This window comes from Panicum virgatum, chromosome 2K, assembly GCF_016808335.1.
Source record: "Panicum virgatum strain AP13 chromosome 2K, P.virgatum_v5, whole genome shotgun sequence".
Classification (NCBI taxonomy): domain Eukaryota; kingdom Viridiplantae; phylum Streptophyta; class Magnoliopsida; order Poales; family Poaceae; genus Panicum; species Panicum virgatum.
In genome coordinates this window covers 29541817-29560547 of record NC_053137.1, presented here as the reverse complement: position 1 = coordinate 29560547, position 18731 = coordinate 29541817, and the positions used below count along the sequence as shown (strand labels likewise).

Below are 18731 nucleotides of genomic sequence, written 5' to 3'. Positions count from 1 at the left end.
ATTTTCTGGAGCTCTGCGACACCATAGTCATACGGGGTGTCGCTGCCGATGCGATCAAGCTTTGTCTGTTTCCTTTCTCCCTGCTGGGGAAGACGAAACAGTGGTTTTACAAAGAAAAAGAAATCGACACCTGGGCCAAATGCTCCAAGGCGTTCATCGCAAAATTCTTCCCACTGGGCAAAACAAATGCCCTGCGCAGAAGAATATCAAGTTTCCAGCAGACGGGGATGGAATCCATCCTACAAGCTTGGGAAAGGCTACAGGAATACATCTTGGCCTGTCCCCACCATGGCATGGATGAGTGGCTCATCCTACAAAGCTTCTACAATGGGCTCACGACGACATCAAGAGCCAACATTGACGATGCTGCTGGAGGAGCCTTCCTCGACCTAACCATCGCCAAAGCCAAAGAATTGGTTGAGAAGATGGTCTCCAACTAGGGGTGGAGCGATGAATGACTCCAAACCTGCACGAAGGGCATGCATACCGTCAAAGAGACAGATATGATTGCCGCAAAACTGGACCTCCTCATCAAGAAGATGGAGGAAGGGAGCAAGCAATAGATAAACGCTCCCGTCTACGCAATGGTGTCCACCAGATGGGGTAACTCGTCCTGGAGGCCACCACGCACTAATCATGCAGGTAGTTCCAATCCCCCAAAGAACGACGTTTGGGATGGCATGGTGGTAGCAGTACAAAAGGATACAAGGGTCCCCATGATCAGTTGCTCGATCTACGTCAAACACTTCGAGCAATGTCTATGCGAACTGGGGGCGAGCGTGAACATAATGCCCAAGGTAATATATGAAGAACTTCAATATCCTGCTCTTTCCCCAACAACGATGCTCGTACAGCTTGCAGATTCGACCATTTGATATCCCGAAGGGATAGCCGAACACATCTTCGTATGAGTATGAGATTCCTTCATCCTTGCCGATTTTGTGGTAATGGATATGGAGGGCGACCTCGGAGTCGACCTCATTCTTGGGCGACCTTTTCTAAGGTCCGCTAAGGCAAGGATCGATGTCGGAAGGGGAGAAATCTGCTTCTGTGTCAGAAAGGAGGATATGTTTTTCAGGTTTAGGCGTAGGGAAGAGTAGCGCTTCATGATACAACAAGACAATGAAGGGTAAGCATTCTGGGGTGCACCAAAACCTTAGCTAGAACACCGACCCTCCACACCTAAAAGGAAGAAGAAAGCAAAGAAGGTGTGGCGGAAGGTCAAGAGTTCGGCTTCGTCCAGTTCTCCAGGATGAGCCGAACAATGGTAGGTACGACGGAGAAAAGTCGTGCACGTCGGACTATAAATGACACGCACTTGCTAAAGGTAAATTGGTATTTATCTCATGTTTACTTCGTTCCGCCTTTTCAAATTTTCTTTGAACCTCATTTGATTTCCCCACTGCATGTTTGAAATTTTCAAAATTATTTTCTGCATGCTGGAATTTCTCTAGCACTTTTCCCTTTTTACAAAAATACCAAAAATATTTTTTGAGCTTCAAAATCCATTTAGAAAATAATTTGGACATCATTTTCGAGCAAACTTTGGCCATGCACCATATTTTCAAAGTTCTTAACTGTTGAGAAAGCAACTAGCCAAATGGGGGCACCAGGGGGCCCACCCTGGGGCCGGCAGACCCCACAGGTCGGCTGACCCAGGGCCAACGGCTCCTGGGCCCCACCTTGTCCAATAGCTCTATGACCGTTGTGCCTGGCTTCTCCTCGGGTGCACTCGCTAGGTTCTCTTTAAATAGAGGCCGAGAGAGGGGTGTTGAGCTCTCTCATACTCACACACTCACTCACACTTCCTCTCACATTCTTTGCTCGGTTTATCATTGGACTTTGGCTCAAGTTTGATTTCAAGAAAACTCTCTCTCATTTCTTTGCTGCAAGATTGTCTACACACTTGGAGGAACAACATTCGGGTAAGAGTTTCATTTTCATTTCACTAACGTAACCCGAATCGAGTTGTTCTCGTTCGTTCTTGTTCATTCTTGTTGCAAGCATGAAGGGTGCAGGACAGAAGATAACTGGAGCTCTCAAGAGGATGACAAGGTTAGGCTCATCCTGTTCACGGGGTGAGTCAAGCTCTTGTCATTCCCCCGAACCAACACCAACACTGACAACGATGGACTATGAACAAGATGAACAAGAAGAACAATTTGAGGAGCAAGCTGTAGAACCACAAGCCGAGGACATGGAAATAGATGAAGATGATGCACCGTACCTCGACTTGCGTATCAACCGCGAGCGTCAAGCCTACGCCATGATCAAGCAGTGATGCTTTGGTCATACCAGAGACTTCGATCCGGATCTTCTCAAGAAAATAGGTATGGACGTTGACTTCGCTCGTGTTTGGCATGCGGTTGGATGGGGTGACTTTGTGCCCGTTGAGGAGAATGGTTCTCATCTTCTCACCATCCAATTTCTTTGCACTCTTCGGGAGGTGGACGACGGTGTTTCTTTCCGACTTTTTGGAGTTGAATACTATTTTAATTGGAGAAATTTCAGCCACCTCCTTGGTTTTAGCGCGCGCTTGCCAGTTTCCCTTGCAAAAGCTTGCTGCGGTTTTGATCGACATGAGTTTTGGGGTTTGATTTCGGGTCAAGTTGTCCATGGCAAGTTTGCACCTCGATGCAATGACTCTTCGTTTGATGCACAAGTGGGTGGCTATCACTTTCTTTCCAAGAGATGATCCACGACCAGTGCGAAATGATGAGTTGATGCTATTATATGCCATGGTTAACAAGATCCGAGTTTCTCTCGCAAGAGCTATGGTTAAGCAATGGCTTACAAATTTTAGGATGACGGGCCCTATTGAATGCACTTCTTTGGTTACCCGCATCACATCGAACATGGGAATCTTAGATGGGAACCCCGTTCCTTTCATTGAGGAGCCCCGTGTTATTATCGATGAGGCATACTTGGTTCAAGGCCACATACTCAAGAAAGGCTCGGATGACTCCTTGGTTTTCTTTTCTCTCGGTTATGCAAATGAAATCCCATTGCCAAACATGGGATATCACTTGTATAATTGCTGCTCGCTAACCATTCCTCTTGTCCCACAAGAGGAGAGCCGCAGGCATAGCATTTCTAGTCTTCCTAGTAGGGTTACAAGAAGCAGGACCAGAAGGGAGAAATTTATGCAGCAACAACCCCAACCTCAACCACAGCAATACGAGGATGGAGGCTCCTCATGGCAGAGTGCCAGCTCCACGGAGTGGGCACGGTAGGCCCTAGTGCGCCGGTCCACCAGCTCCAATTCCAGTGGACCCCCCGATCTCTGCCAGACGTTCAGCTTCGTCCAGAGGTTTCGCCACTCTGACTCGGCAGATGGGCGAGCCGAATGTACGCATCACCAACATCGACGAGTCACTAGGCTAGCACATCATGTCAACTCAGAATTGGTAGCGATACACAGGCTAGAGGGTCCACAACTTGGAGTGACAACAGCAGCAGACCCAGGAGGAGTGGAGGGCTTACTACCGTTGGGCTGGGTTTAACCCCAACCAATAGCAGTGACCCTGAAGCAAGCTTGGGGGAGGACCCCCACAAGAGGTAACTTGTATCAAATTTTATCTTTACCACTTTTAAAACCTTGCATGAAACCAAACAAAAATTTGCAAAATTCTGAAAATCCATAAAAATTTGCATAACTAAAATCAAATAAAAATTGGCAAAACCTAGAAAAACCAAAAAATATTTACTCGCTTTCTAGTATGTGTAGTAAGTATGTGTAGTTTTTCCTAGTTAAGATGATAAATAGTTGCTCTGTTAGTTCCTTTCATATGCCTAGTTACAACCTTGTGCTCTACCTAAGTTTTGAGTTTGGTGGCTAATTGTTCAAACCTTAAGCTTGAAACTTGTGGGTAGCAAAAAGCAGAAATTCAAATTTAGGTTGTTGTGGGTTATAATATGACTGAAAAGAGTTGCTATGATCTTCTCCTACGTTATGCTTGATATCCAGAGTATTTCTTTGGAAAAATATAAAAATAAAATAAAGTTCCTCTGTGATATGCAATTCTCATCCAGAGCCATATGAGTTACAAGTTTGAAAAGCCTTTCCACATATGCAACTTGTTTTCTCATTGAGCTTTGTCAAATTGTTGTGACCCTTTGAGAGAATCATTTCATACGCTCTTGATCAAGATCACGTACACGTCCACTCACATGCTATACTTCTACACTTGGAAGATTGCAAGTACATCCATCGATCCACAAATAAAACTCCATGTACCATGATTATCTCTCTCCAAAGTTATCACCAAAATGTATGGGCTATACAAAAAGAAAAAAAAAGATGCATACCCAAAGAAGGTATGCCACATGCCCACAAGGCATGTCAAAAAAAAGAGGAAAGATGCATACCCAAAGAAGGTATGCCACATGCCCCCAAGGCATGACAAAAAGAAAAAAAATATAGCCCATACTTAAAATATACAAGGGAGAGAGAAATCAAATAAAGGAGTTTCATCCACCATCCACCAAAAATATCCACACACTTGCACATCTTGATCAAGGTTTATGATTTGTTTCTCCTTTAGATCCGGTCTTTGACTCAGCAAAATATGAGAAGCAAGTTCACCAACATATACTCCATACCTACAGATCCACCAAAAAGAGCCATTAGAAGTAGGATGGAAAAGAAAGGCGGATAAAAAGGCCTTGGTGAGGAATGAAATAGTTTTGAGCAATTCGAGAGATCACCCGAGAAACTTACAAAAATTCTTTTCAAAAACTTTATAGAACCTCTGGATTGACGGTTGAACAAAGCAGTGGTAAGTGGTACTCTTCAAGCTGTTCTGACCCTCAATGGCCAAAGATGAGGATGATGCTATAAGCCCCACAGGAGTAAGGCAAAAGGTGCGAACAAGGCTAACTTATTCAGAATAAAGGTAAGAACACTCAGTTGTGCCTTGTGCATAAGTCAGGAAAGCGACATTGTAGCAACTCCTAATCAACAATCTAAGTCTAAAACTTTGCTCGGGACGAGCAAAGGGCTAGCTTGGGGGAGTTGTTGACGGTGCATAAGTGCCAAATCCGACCGTCAACTAGACTCAATAATAAAGGAAAACTACATACCTTACTCACATATTTGTATCACTAACCTTGCTCCATAGTTGTTTTTGAGTTTTGTACATTTCAGATGAGCAAGAGCGGAATAAGACAAAAACATGCAGCAGACGCAACACAACTACACAGAAGATCGCATCCAGCATCACCTACTTACAAGGAGGGCCCACCTGGCAGAGCAAACGGGCGCACCACGCATAATGCACACAAGGAAAGACACAAGGGCCCACCTGTCAGCCTGCCAGAGGAGGATAAGGACAAGGGGCGCCAGGGGGGGGGGGGGGTCGGCCGAACCTGCCCTGCCTCCTGTCCAAGTGCATCTCGAGGAGGAGTAGCTGCCAAGTCTCCAGATCACCTTCCATATGTGCATTGGCGGGAAACCGACCTCCACTAGTATAAATAGGGCCCCCTCTCACCCCTCTCAACACACACACTCTCATTCCACCATTCCAAGGAGGCTCTCCTCTCTCTTGCTCTCTTAGCTAGGTAGTGGAGCTAGGCTAGTTCTCTTTAGCGAAGCAAGTCATCCTCGGGGTCGTTGAGAACTCCTTGGCTCTCGGTATGGCTTTGTATTTATCTTGTTAGACTTCTATTCATAATATAGAGTTGTGCCATGGTTGCTTTACTATCTTAATAGTTTATCAATCCATGCTTAGTTCGTTCATGAGTTATGCTAAGCTCTTGGTTAGGCCAGATGATCCGGGTATGGATAGAGGTTCGTTGTGCTTTCGGGCTTGTTCTAGTGTTTTACTTGTCCATCCGAAGGGTGGGAGACCCGGGGACACTAGAGTAGTGACTTCATACACGAGCGTGGTGCTTGGGTATGCAGGATGCATCGGATATGACCATACTCCACGGTGTGACTGGGCTAGACAGCAGGTGGTGACAGCCCTATCCATGTGGCATAAAAGCTGTGTTGCGTTTAGCGTATTCCCCAACGTTCGGGTTCGGTGTAGGAGTTCATGCAAAGAAGTAACAGAATTGGTTGTACTCCGGTACGGGACCTTCTCCCCGCTATCCCATTTTTCTGGCACTTGTAGTCCTATCCATGTCCTAACATGACCCTAGCTTTGGATAGAAGCACTAGGACACCTAACCTAGCCTAAGCTCCAGCTGACTTAACGTAGGATAGATTAGTCCTTTCTTTTGTCATTTCTCTCTTTTATTCCTTCCTCTTGGAGTATGGTTGTGTGCTGTGTCGCATTACCCTTGCTTATTCTTTACCTGGACTTACCCCTGTTAGAGTTTTGCCTATTGCTTGAGGCACAATGTCATGGTTAATGTTAAGTACAATACCTTTGCCGCTGCCATCCTTTGGGACAAAATAAATAATGATACTCTTACTCTCCGAGTGAAATGCTACAACGGTATATCCGTGTGCTTGCAGATCCATCTGTAATCATATAGATTATACCATGAGAGTGGCACCCCTTGGGTGCAATTGCTAGGATGGGTTCGGTGCCCTCATTTCTAGTGATTGCACTAAGGACAGCCAACAGACAATTCTGAGGTTGCTACCGAGGTCTTCACAAGCTCGGTATCGACTTAAGAAATGCCAACATGCATCTGTTTTTTCCATGGGATAAAGGAGCATTGTGTGGATTATGGAGTTACTGTATGTTGCTCCTTGGTTGTTCGTTTTCGTTCCTGCAAAAGGTTAGTGGACAACAAATACTCTAGGAATGTTTAAAGAATTTTGAAATTATTTTTTTAGATTTGTTGTTCACATCCATGCTTCAAGGAAAAAATTGAGTTTAAAGATGCAAAGAGCATGGATCCCAAAATGTTTGCCATCATTTTATTTCATCATTTTTTTCGAGAGAGATTCTTCCTTTTTTTTAACAAAGAGGTTTTCTTTATATGCATTGTTCACCAAATTTTTAGCAAAACTCAAACAAGGCTGAGATAAAACAGCACGAACAAAACATAGGGGCATTTGGTAGAGTGCACAAAGTGCATTTTTTTTCATGCGACTTATGGCTCCTTTTGCATGTTGTGAAAATTTTATCATTCAAAGCGCAGAGAGGGCCTTGCCTTATCTCCTGCATGAACTTGAGGACTTTACCCAACAAATTTGAAAAGTTTCCTGTAGGGGTTAGTCCACAAAAGATATGCATCCAAATCTTATGGTTGTATTACTCCAAAGTTCATTAACCAAAATTCAACACCATGTCGAATTTGATTAAAGAAGGCTGTTTAACCTAAGCACCATGCTGAATTTAAAAAGCCTATGGATGTACTGTCCAAATACATCCAAACAAGAGCATAAGAACATAAACAAAGGAAGCAAGAATTTTGCATGATCAAGCTCTATGGAGATAAATATCAATAAGGGATTGGTGAATCTTACCTTTGCTTATCCAAGTATACTTACCGTCAGCATATACGATGGATGTCTAGGAATTGCTGCGGCGATGGCTTGTTGAGTGGAGCAGCAAAGGCCTGGAAAGGAAGTGAAGCATTTTCTTGATTGTATGCGTGCATGAGCTGCTTGAGTGTGTGGAGCCAGGACTGAATGGAGTTTTGTGTGAAGGTTGCCGGCTCTCTCCCACTCTTTCCTTCTTCCTTTCTATCTTTCTTTTTCTCTCTCTCTTTATTTTTTTCTTTTCTCTTTTTCTTTTTTTATATCTCTCTCCTTTTTTCTTTTTTTTCACCTCTATTTTTTTTCAAGCAAGCCAAGGCTGACACCTTCTTGAAACAAGGATACTCCTTTAGATGGCTGGAACTTTGTAGCGTGACGCTATGCGATTTCCCCCACACTTGGACTTTTGTGTGAAAGTCAAGTGTGTAATGTCGGGGTCTCCTTTTGAGTGTGTTCCCACTCCAAAGAGCATCAAAGTGTTTAGCTGATGTAGTCCTTATGTTCTCAGGCATCGTATGTCCCCTGTTCTTCTTAATTGTCACCTAAAATGGTTAGGACCAAGAATACCTGAAGGTGCATACTGTGCTTAAAAACATGTTCTTGCTTTTATTGTTTAGGAGAAAGATTTTTTAAGATTATCCGGGCTATCTCCCAGTAGTGCTTTGTTTATGGTCGCAAGCTTGACCATGGGGATTCATCCTGCAGCAATCAATGATGATGTAGTTCCCAGCTTCACCACCATTTATTGATTTATCGTCGTTCAAGCTGCAAGGTTAGTGCACAAACACAACTACGAGCCCTGCAAATATATTATGATAAGCAAACCAACTACAACCATTGTAAAGGGTGTCTATATTGGAAACCCTACAATGATCGTAAGACTCGTAGCGACTTAGTGCAATGGATGAATGATCTCAGAGATGTCGAGGACAAGCATGAATTTTTTTTGAAGAAACTTCATGCTCATGGAGTGAGTGGCTTTATCTCCGGATAGAGAAACTCAGGAATGTTCATGGCCCCATAGTGAAAGAGGATGTGTAACTCTGTGGGTCAAATGAACAATTCCGAGTTCGGGTCATGAGGGAAATGAATTTCTTTCAACTCATCCCCTCCTTAGGTGGAAAGCTTTGCATTTCATCAAAGATGAACGTGGTGGCAAAGCAATCCATCCTAAGTGATGACGGTCATTAACGACCAATTTTGACCGTCAACTCCTGCACAAAAGGGAACCACAAAGTGGAATAAATGCTAGCATAGGGTTTATTTATTAACAAATTCCATATATGGTGCTTGAGAATGTGTGCAGGTGGTTTTGAACTAATTTCGCAGGTTTCAAGTACACTTTGGCCCGACATAAATTGCAGAAATTATCAGAGCACCGACTCAGGCTCAAATGGACCAAGTGTAGCCCAAGAACCTAGTTCAGAGCACTCAAGACAGGCCAAGCCCAACTGGGTTAAGACAAGGAGGCCTAGGACAGCCTGATGGACGAAGCTAGGGGCGGTTGGCCCACCTGGTAGCTTCGACATGTGGCACCTCCCTACTGGTTGCTTAAGTCGGTTCCAGGTGCTTCAGCCCGTGGCTCCCTCCTATAAATACAAGGGGAGGGGGTAGAGGAATGGACACACACACATCACACCCTCTCAACTCACCTTTCTCCCTTGGAGCTTGAGGCCTTCATCCTAGATGCTTAGGTAGACTAGGAGGTGTAGAAGAAGAGGAGGAGAGTGAGGAGGAGTCGGGGGAAGTGCCGGGTCTGTCGGCACTCTTCTCCGCTTGTACCTCGATGGATGCTTATTCGGTTGTAAGTGTTCGAGACTTTCTTTGTTTGTTTATATAGAATTAGAGTTTAGATCGCAAGTTATCATCTCTACCTTATATTAGTTGATGTGTATGCTAGCGAGTAGCATTTGATCTTAGCTTAAGACCCCGGATAGAAAAGGGTAGTCTTGGCCAGGGCTAAAGTTAGTAGGGAAAGGCATAGATGTGGTGTCTAGGCTGGACTATACCACTCAGTTGTCTGATAGTCCCACTGTTTGTAGAGGTAGCCGGCAGGTGGTGACAGCCCTGTTCGAGCGTTTTAGTGATCCTCCATGTTCGGATATCAGATAGAGCACATATTGGAACTACCGGTTTGCATAAGTCGGTCGATACCTTTAGCTCGAAGTATAACGGCGACGTGATCTCTTCTTCTAGGCATAGATTCTAGATATAGAAAGTTCTCTCTTCTGTCTTCTCCACACCGGCGCATGTGTCCTTGGATGAGCCTGAACCTGTAGATAGTGTACTCACGTTCCTCAGTGGATACGATACCCTGGAATACTCTTGGGTGAAAGCTACAGCGGTATCCGTGCGCTTGCGGATTTTATTCGTGACGTTGCAAAATACCAACAAGCTTTCTTGCGCCGTTGCCGGGGAATGGTAGCTACATTATCAACGGACTCAGTCATTCTCGTATCTTCTTTTTGCTTTCTCCTTGATTCTACCTCAACCCCCGCTACCCATGGAGCAGCTATCCCTTTTACAGCTCACTTCACCCAAGAGCGAGTTCTACGAGCCAGCACCCTCTGCTGACCCAATTCTTTCTACTAGCTATGAACTCGACTCAGGATACATAGCCTTTGTTCAGGAAAATTCCTTTTCAGGAAGGGATTGTGAAAATCCCTACCATCATCTGCACGAGTTCGAGCAAGTATGTTCATGCAAGAAAATTTCGGGCATGACACACAAAACTCTTAAATGGAAATTGTTCCCTTTTTCCCTTTCGGGAGAAGCGAAGCAATGGTACATTCGTGTCGTAGGCGGTGTAAATGGAAGTTGGATTGAACTTCGGGACATAATCTGTTCTGCATTCTTTTCGCTTTCAAGAATATGCGCCTTACGAACAGAAATTTTAACTTTCCGTCAGAATGATAAGAAATCAATCGGTGTAGCTTGGGCTAAATTTACCTTATTGGTAAAATCAGGCCCAGACTTGTCATTACCCGAGCATTTATTGCTCTAGCATTTTTATGCTGGTCTTGACAAGGAGTCTGCAAACCATCTCGATCTTACCTCTAGAGGATCTTTCGCTCATCTTACCCCAACCGAAAGTAGGGAAGTCCTCGACAAAATCTTGGACAGAACCTCTTTCGTTTGTATCCACGAGCCAGTCCCCACAGAGCCCGAGATGCGTCAAGCGGAGCCTTCAGAAATCGAATCGGAATCCCCTGAAAGCCAATCAGTAGATTCGATCTATGAGACCGCCCCTGAACATAAATCCGAAACATCGGAGGAAGAAGACCCTCTACCTCCGGAATTTCTCCGAAGTATCAAGCCAGATGTCTTTGAAGATTTCGGCAACACCTCATGATACTTCTGCTAGAAGCGACCACCAAGCCCTGTCACTCCTACGGATCCCTTAGAGGAGAATTTTCTTCGGGAGACAGTTCAAGAGTTGACAACATTGATCACCAACGAATGGCTGCAGGAAGGAGAGTCATCCGTATCTCCAATTTATCTAAACTCTCCCTCCACATCATTCTGTTACCGTCTCCAAAATCAAAATGTGGACGCTCTCTATAGTCCCGCTGTCGGAGCTAATCTCATGTCAGATGAGTTTGCCTTAGCTTTTCTAGGCAATTGCAAACTCACTCCGACAGACAGACAGCTCAAGAGACTTTCAGGTTCTCTTACAAGTAGCTATGGAATAATCACCAATGTGCCATTATGGCACAATGATGTTAAAATCCGTCTGAACTTCCATATCTTCGAAGATCTCAACTTCGACTTCTTGATAGGACATCCTCTTAAAGCTCTCTTTTCGGATGTTCCTAAGGACGGATGTTTAAACATCAAGTTAGGGAAGGACACGTGTGGCAGAACCACCTGAATTATCCCGGCTCAAGTGCGCTGGACATCACCATAAAGGCAACACCGACTCAAACGCACTTCAAATGGAACAATTCTTGGTCTGTCGGGTAACGTCCCGATACAACCACCGGATCTCGGATCGAACAAGCATACCCCGCACGAAGGCGAGTCCAGAGATATTACAACCATATATCTTACAACACAGGTATAGTAGTTATTACAACAAGTTCAAAGTATTATTACAGGTCCAAACTCAGTAAAACATTATACAAGACATAAGTTTAAAGTTCATAGTTAAAGCAGCAGAAAGAAAACACGATGGCTACAACACGTCGCAAAAGGATACCAAGCTAGCCCAAGCAAGGTATCACTCGTCGGGGTCATTGCCGGCCGGAGACGGATCCCACTCTACGGACCAGCCATAGGGCAAAGAGCAGGGCCAAGTCAGACTAGCGGTCTGGTCCTCAAAACTCATACCTGAAATAGGATTCAACAGCAAGGCTGAGTATACTAATACTCAGCAAGACTTAACCGTCAACGGATATACTTAGTCCACTTAGCTAGACTATGCAGGGTTCTGTAAGGCTCTGGTTTTCCTTTTGCTGAAAAGCAACAGAGAGTAGGTCCTTAATTTCACATTTTAGCTTTCAATATTCTAGTTGATTAACCATTCTATGTAAGCAACTAATTCTAATCAACCATGGTAGAACTTTAGTCAAACATCAAGATTGATCATAATAATATTACTCTTATTACTCTGTGTGGCAAAGGGATCAAGTAGTCTCAATATCCGCGAGAGACGGACGATTCGAATCGGATTTTCAACCTTGCAAGGTAAACCTAACACACATGTTTGGAACACCGTCGGGTCGTTCCCAAACAACCGTTGACCTTTCATTTCGGCTTGTGGATAGGGTCACTCTCCCCGACTACAGGGCACCAACTTCCTCCCGGCACCCGTGGTGGTGCGCAACATAAACATAAATAAAAACCTATCTCTAAGAGAGAGTGAAAGGTATATCTACTCACCGGTCCGATCAGCTACTAGGCTTAACGCGTACCAAATTTACGGCATGTGGCTAGTACGTCCAAACACTTAACCACCGCTACCACACACTGCGACCTTACCAAAATTCATCAACACAGACAGGGTCTCACCCAAGGTCATGATATCGAACATGACCTCGTCCGACGTCCTTATAGTGATTGCAGATAAAAAAACAAGCAACTCCTATTAAGCTCGTGAGTGACAGGCAATCACTCGACTTTTACCGGTTCTATAAGCATAGCAATTACTCGAACTCAAGTCTAGTGTTCAGTACATAGGTTCCTAGGATCATGCATCTAGGGTTTCAATTCAAATCCTAAGAACTGTAAATGCACAAGTAAGTAGTATATAAAGTGCATAATTTGAAATACTAGGTTTATGTCCGGGGCTTGCCTTCGCGGTAGTCACTAGCTAGATTAGCCTTGGGCTCTTTCGGACTTTGGCCCGGGTCTTCAGTCAGTGTAGCAGCATTCACCTGGGCTTCTTGATCACCTTCTTCAGACTCTAGAATCAGCTCGTATGTCCCATCAGCTAGAACAGTCGTATCTATATGTGATGCAAGAAACGGTATTACAACATACACACTTCGCGATAAAGTTGCAGTCTAACAATTAGTAAACATAACTTAGCATATGGGCAATCATTTATAGAGTAGTTATTTAACATGTCTTACTACACAAAACAACATGATTAACCTCACCAGACAACTTGATTATCTTCACAAAGTAAGTTTTAGTTAGTTCACATAGCATGTAAATTATGGTTTGCTAAGAATTAAGTAACTCAGTACACAATCAGGATTTAAATTAAGCAAAATTACTTCAAATAGGAAGTATTAAAGAGAAATCTATCCTGTAAACTTCATACCAATTCATGCATGCAATTATTCAGAATAAAACATTTACTCAGACAACACCGAGAAAAAGATTAAATTCTACAGACTAAACTATAGAAAATCAGAGGCTATAAATTCAACAAGATATCGATACAGAGCCAACACAGCTACTGTAAAATTTTCAGAATTTATCTAGGCTTAAAATAGAAGTAATAATTTTGACAAAATTAAACCACATATAGAAAAATTAATTAGTACAGAGAGTTCTATAATGTTTCTGGATCCTAAATTTTCCAGACATGAACATATGACCAAATTAGAGTTCCACAAATATTCTCAGATTTTTCTAAGCAAGGAAACTATTTATTATAATTAAAGCCTACTTAACAAGTATTAAATCAAAGATATAGTTACACAGAACTAAAATTTCTCAAACTTGCGCAACAGCAAGGTTTTAGTGACATGCATGCACGAAAAAATTTTCAAACACAGAACTTTAATATTTCTACCAGCATAAATACATTAGCAAAAACTAGTAGATGTCAAAAAGGGTTCAAATTTTTACCAGGTAGTAGTAACACTGCAAGACACATTCTAGCCAAAAACCACATGAAGTTACTGAGTACAACTCCTAGAATAATTATAGCCTATTTATTCTATTCTTTTTCTTGGATTAACATGCAGACCAAAACTGAAGATGTGTATGCAACAAAACTTGTAGGTCTTGTAACAAGGATTCCAAAACATTTGGATTTGTATTTTTCTGAATTTTCTATGAATTTCTAGGCATTTTCAAAGTTCACTGATTTGACTTCTAGAGTTCATGTCGTTTTTACACTTGGACCCCTGGAATCAAGTTTCTAAATTACGAATAGGTCCTTCGCCGGGAAACAAGAACAGAGCCGCCGTTTTGGCTCGGATTCCGGTGAAGTTCGGCACCAGCGGTGAGGGAAAGGTGGGGGAAAACGATGAGGAGCTCGAGCCGCAACTTTTGGTGGCTCTGGCTCGGTGGGAGATGGTCGGAAGGGGGCTCGTCGACGGCGAGCAGCGGCGGTCGGCGTAGGGGATCGGCGGCGAGGATGCTCCCGCGGTCGAGGGTGGAAGAGGAGTGGCCGGGGAGCTGCGCAAGAGCGAGGTGGAGCTGAAGGCGGGGTCTGCGCGGGCAGAGCGGCCGTGGAGAAGCGGGGCGACGGTGAGCTCGAGCTCGCCGGTGTTCGGGTGGGCGGTGGCAGCGTTCTGGGCGTTTGGGGTGGGGAACTGGCGAGAGATCGAGGGGATTGGAATGCAGGGGTTCCCCTGGTGCTGAAACGCATGAGAGAAGGGGAGCCGGGGCTCTTCCCCGAGCTTACCATGGCGGCGATGAGGTGGCGGCCGCGGAGCACGACCGGGGTAGCGTGGCATGGGAAAGGGGGCTCCAGCGCGGGTGGAGTGGGGCCAGGGGGTTGCGGGGGTGCCGCGTGTGGCGGTGGGCAGCAGGAGGTGGCCTGCGGCCCTCCCTCGGCGGCGAGCGGCGCCGCTCTGCACCGGCGGCAGAGGAAGCAGAGAGGGAGAGACGAGGAAGACACAGGCTGGACCTGTTTGCAATTTCAGAAAAGTATATGAGTCCTATTGTAAAACAAAAATAACTCCTAAACTAGGGCTCAAATGAAAAAGTGCCAAACATGAAAGTTATTCAACTTTTCAAGATCTACAACTTTGATGTTGTGCAAAATTTGATTTGACCAAAGGTTGAAAGGTTATTTTGAAAACATAGAAAGGATTTTGAATTTAATGGACTTTCATCTTTTCCAAAGCAAATTCACCTTAATTTCAGACTGAAAAGTAAAATTTCCTGCCTTGTAATGATTACACTAAATTTTACAAAGAAACCCTCCACAAAAGCAACATTTGCCCTCCCTATACAAATTAAAATATAGGAAGGTCCTTGCATCAAATCATATTTACACAATTAATCTTTTTTTTAAATAAGACCCTTGTTCAAGAAATTAAGCACATGATGCATAAAATAAATACAGTTCTACTGTGCAGACACCTAAGGTGTCACATCCTTCCCCCATAAAAGGAATCTCACCCCGAGATTACAGGAAGATTAAGGACGGAAAGATTTGGTACCTGGATTGGTTCTAAGAAAGTCGGGAAAATTTCTTTGGAGATAAGTTTCAGTCTCCCAGGTGGTTTCTTCCTCAGTATGGTGCTTCCACTGGATTTTATACATTCTAACCTTCTCCCTTCTGGTACTTCTTTCTTTGGTGTTAAGAACTCTGATTGGATATTCAGCATAAGATAGATCGGGTTCAATTTCGATATCTTGTGGTTTAATGATCTCAGTGGGCACTTTGATGCATTTCTTGAGTTGTGAGATATGGAAAACATCATGAATGGCGGCCAACTGAGAAGGAAGATGGATTCAGTAAGCAACTGGATCACAAGTTTTGATGATTTCAAATGGTCCGATGTATCGGGGTGCCAATTTCCCTTTTATGCCAAAGCATTGAACACCTCTAGTAGGAGATACTCGCAGATATACAAAATCCCCTACCTTGAAATGTAAAAGTTCTCTTCTTTTGTCTGCATAACTTTTCTATCTTGATTGGGCTACTTTAAGATTACTCTGGATAACTTTGACTTTCTCTTCTGCCTTAATGAATAGATCTGGCCCAAAGACTTTGCGTTCTCCGGCTTGTGACCAATTCAAAGGAGTTCGACACCTTCAACCGTATAACGCTTCAAATGGTGCCATTTGCAAGCTGGATTGGTAACTGTTATTATATGAGAACTCTGCCAGTGCTAGAAACTTTTCCCAGTTCTTGCCATATTGAATAGCACATGCCCTCAACATATCTTCAAGGATTTGATTGATTCATTCAGTTTGCCCATCTGTTTGTGGATGATAGGCTGAACTACGAATCAATTTGGTTCCAAGGGATTCTTGCAATTGTTCCCAGAAACGTGCAATGAACTATGCCCCATGATCAGAAATGATCGTCTTTGGAACTCCATGCAGACGGACAATCTGGTCGAGATAGATCTCCGCATACTTCATGGCAGAATAAGTTGTATTCACAGGAATAAAATGAGCGGTCTTGGTGAGTCTATCAACAATTACCCAAATAGAATCATGCTTCTGAGAAGTGTTAGGTAAGCCAACAATAAAATCCATACTGATGTCCTCCCATTCCAAGATGGAATGGGTAAAGGTTGGAGAGTACCAGCTACTTTCAAGTGACTTGCCTTAGCTCTTTGACAGACATCACACTCAGAAACATATTTGGCGATCTCTCTTTTCATTCGAGTCCACCAGAAATTCTGTTTAAGATCCTGGTACATCTTGGTACTATCAGGATGAATAGAAAACTTTGATAGATGTGCCTCATCAAGGATTTGTTTTCTAAGCTGGTGGTTCTTGGGTACAACAAGACGAAATTCAAACCACAGAACTCCTTTATGATCCACACGGAAACACTTGTACTTTGCTTCTCCCTGGGATAGCTTTTCCTTGATGATTTTGATACCTTCATCATGTAATTGTGCCATGATGATGCTATCATGAAGTGTAGGCTAGACAGGCTATATGGTTCAGACTTCCTTGAGGTACCATTTCTAGGTTTAGTTTCATCATTTTCTGGCATATAGTTTCGTTGAATGGCTCTACAGATAGACAATGGCATTGTGACTTGCGGCTGAGTGCATCCACAACCACATTAGCCTTTCCTGGATGATAGTGCACTTCTAGATCATAGTCATTTATCAATTCTAGCCAGCGTCTCTGTCTCATGTTGAGATCAGCTTGGGTGAAGATATAATTGAGGCTCTTATGGTCAGTGTAAATGTTACAATGAGTTCCCATAAGATGATGTCTCTAGAGCTTAAGAGCATGTATGATAGCTGCTAACTCCAGATCTTGTGTTGGATAGTTCTTCTCATGATTCCGGAGAGCTCTTGATGCATAAGCGATCACCCGGTTGTCTTGCATAAGTACACAACCAAGTCCCATACCAGAAGCATCACAATAGACATCAAAAGGTTTGGTACTGTCCGGTGTAGCCAACACTGGAGTAGTAGTTAGTCGCACTTTGAGAGTTTGAAAGGCTTCTTCACATTTATCTTCCCAAACAAACTTCACTCCTTTCTTTAATAACTCCATCATAGGTTTGGCTATTCTAGAAAAATCAGGAATGAATCGACGATAGTATCCAGCTAAACCGAGAAAACTGCGAATCTGATGGACTGAAGTGGAGGTTTCCAATCCATCACTTCTTGCACTTTAGCTGGATCAACAGATATACCTTCACTGGAGATAGTATGGCCTAAAAATTTCACACTATCCAGCCAAAATTCACACTTGGAGAATTTGGCATAAAGGTGATGATCTCGTAATCGCTGAAGAACGATGCGTAAATGCTGAGCATGATCTTCTTCATTCTTGGAGTAGATCAAAATGTCGTCGATGAACACCATGACGAATTTATCAAGCTCTGGCATGAATACTGAATTCATTAGGTACATAAAGTATGCCGGGGCATTGGTAAGACCAAAAGACATAACTAGATACTCATACAGTCCATATCTGGTCGAGAAAGTTGTTTTCGGAATATCACAGGGCTTGATATTTATTTGATGGTAGCCAGAACGAAGATCAATCTTAGAGAAAATCTTGGCTCCAGCTAATTGATCAAACAGGATATCAATGCGGGGAAGAGGATACTTGTTTTTAATAGTGACCGCATTGAGTGGTCTATAGTCAACACATAGCCTCAAACTGTTATCCTTCTTCTTCACAAACAGGGCAGGACATCCCCATGGTGAAGCACTCGGACGTATAAAACCCTTGTCAAGAAGGTCCTGAAGTTGGATTTTCAATTCTGCCAACTCATTTGGAGGCATACAGTACGGCCTCTTAGAAATAGGGGCGGTACCGGGTTGAAGCTCGATAATGAATTCGATATCTCTATCAGGGGGTATTCCAGGCAAGTCATCTGGAAATACATCCGCATACTCACACACAACAGGAATATCTTCAATTTTAATTTCTTTTATGACATAGGCACAAGAGTTGAAGCACTCTCGTTGTGGCAGATAGAGTATGGTGGCTCCTTGATAAGGTGAATCTATCTCAATAGCTCGGGAAGAGATATCTAATAGTACTTTATGTCTAGTCATCCAATCCATGCCCAAAATAACATCCATGCCTTCTAAGTTCAACAAGATCAAATCTGTCTTTATCAATTTGCTACCCAACTTAATTGGCACATGTCTAATGATTTCATTGGAAGCTATCTTTCCACCAGGGGTTGCTATCATGTAAGATCTCTTGGTATGACAAAAATCCAATCCTACCCTTGCTCCAAATTTGGCACTTATAAAACTATGAGTTGCACTAGAATCAAATAATATGACTGCGGGTTTATTGTGGATAGAGGAAGTACCTGACATGACTGGTGCTCCTTCGGGAAGCTCTGCAAGAGTAGTGAAATTAACTCGCCCCTATCGGAATTGCACCATTTGCTTCTTGCCCTTGCCCTTGTTGTTCTAGTTGGAGTTCTACCCTGGATAAGACTTCT

General features: G+C 43.5%; 1 non-coding gene across 1 annotated transcript; it reads right to left on the bottom strand.

Annotated features, from left to right (window-relative positions):
- Nucleotides 1-191: 191 nt before the first annotated feature.
- LOC120696310 lies at nucleotides 192-295 on the bottom strand. The gene has a single exon (XR_005684088.1). It is a non-coding gene; the product is annotated as a small nucleolar RNA R71 (small nucleolar RNA).
- Nucleotides 296-18731: the final 18436 nt, after the last annotated feature.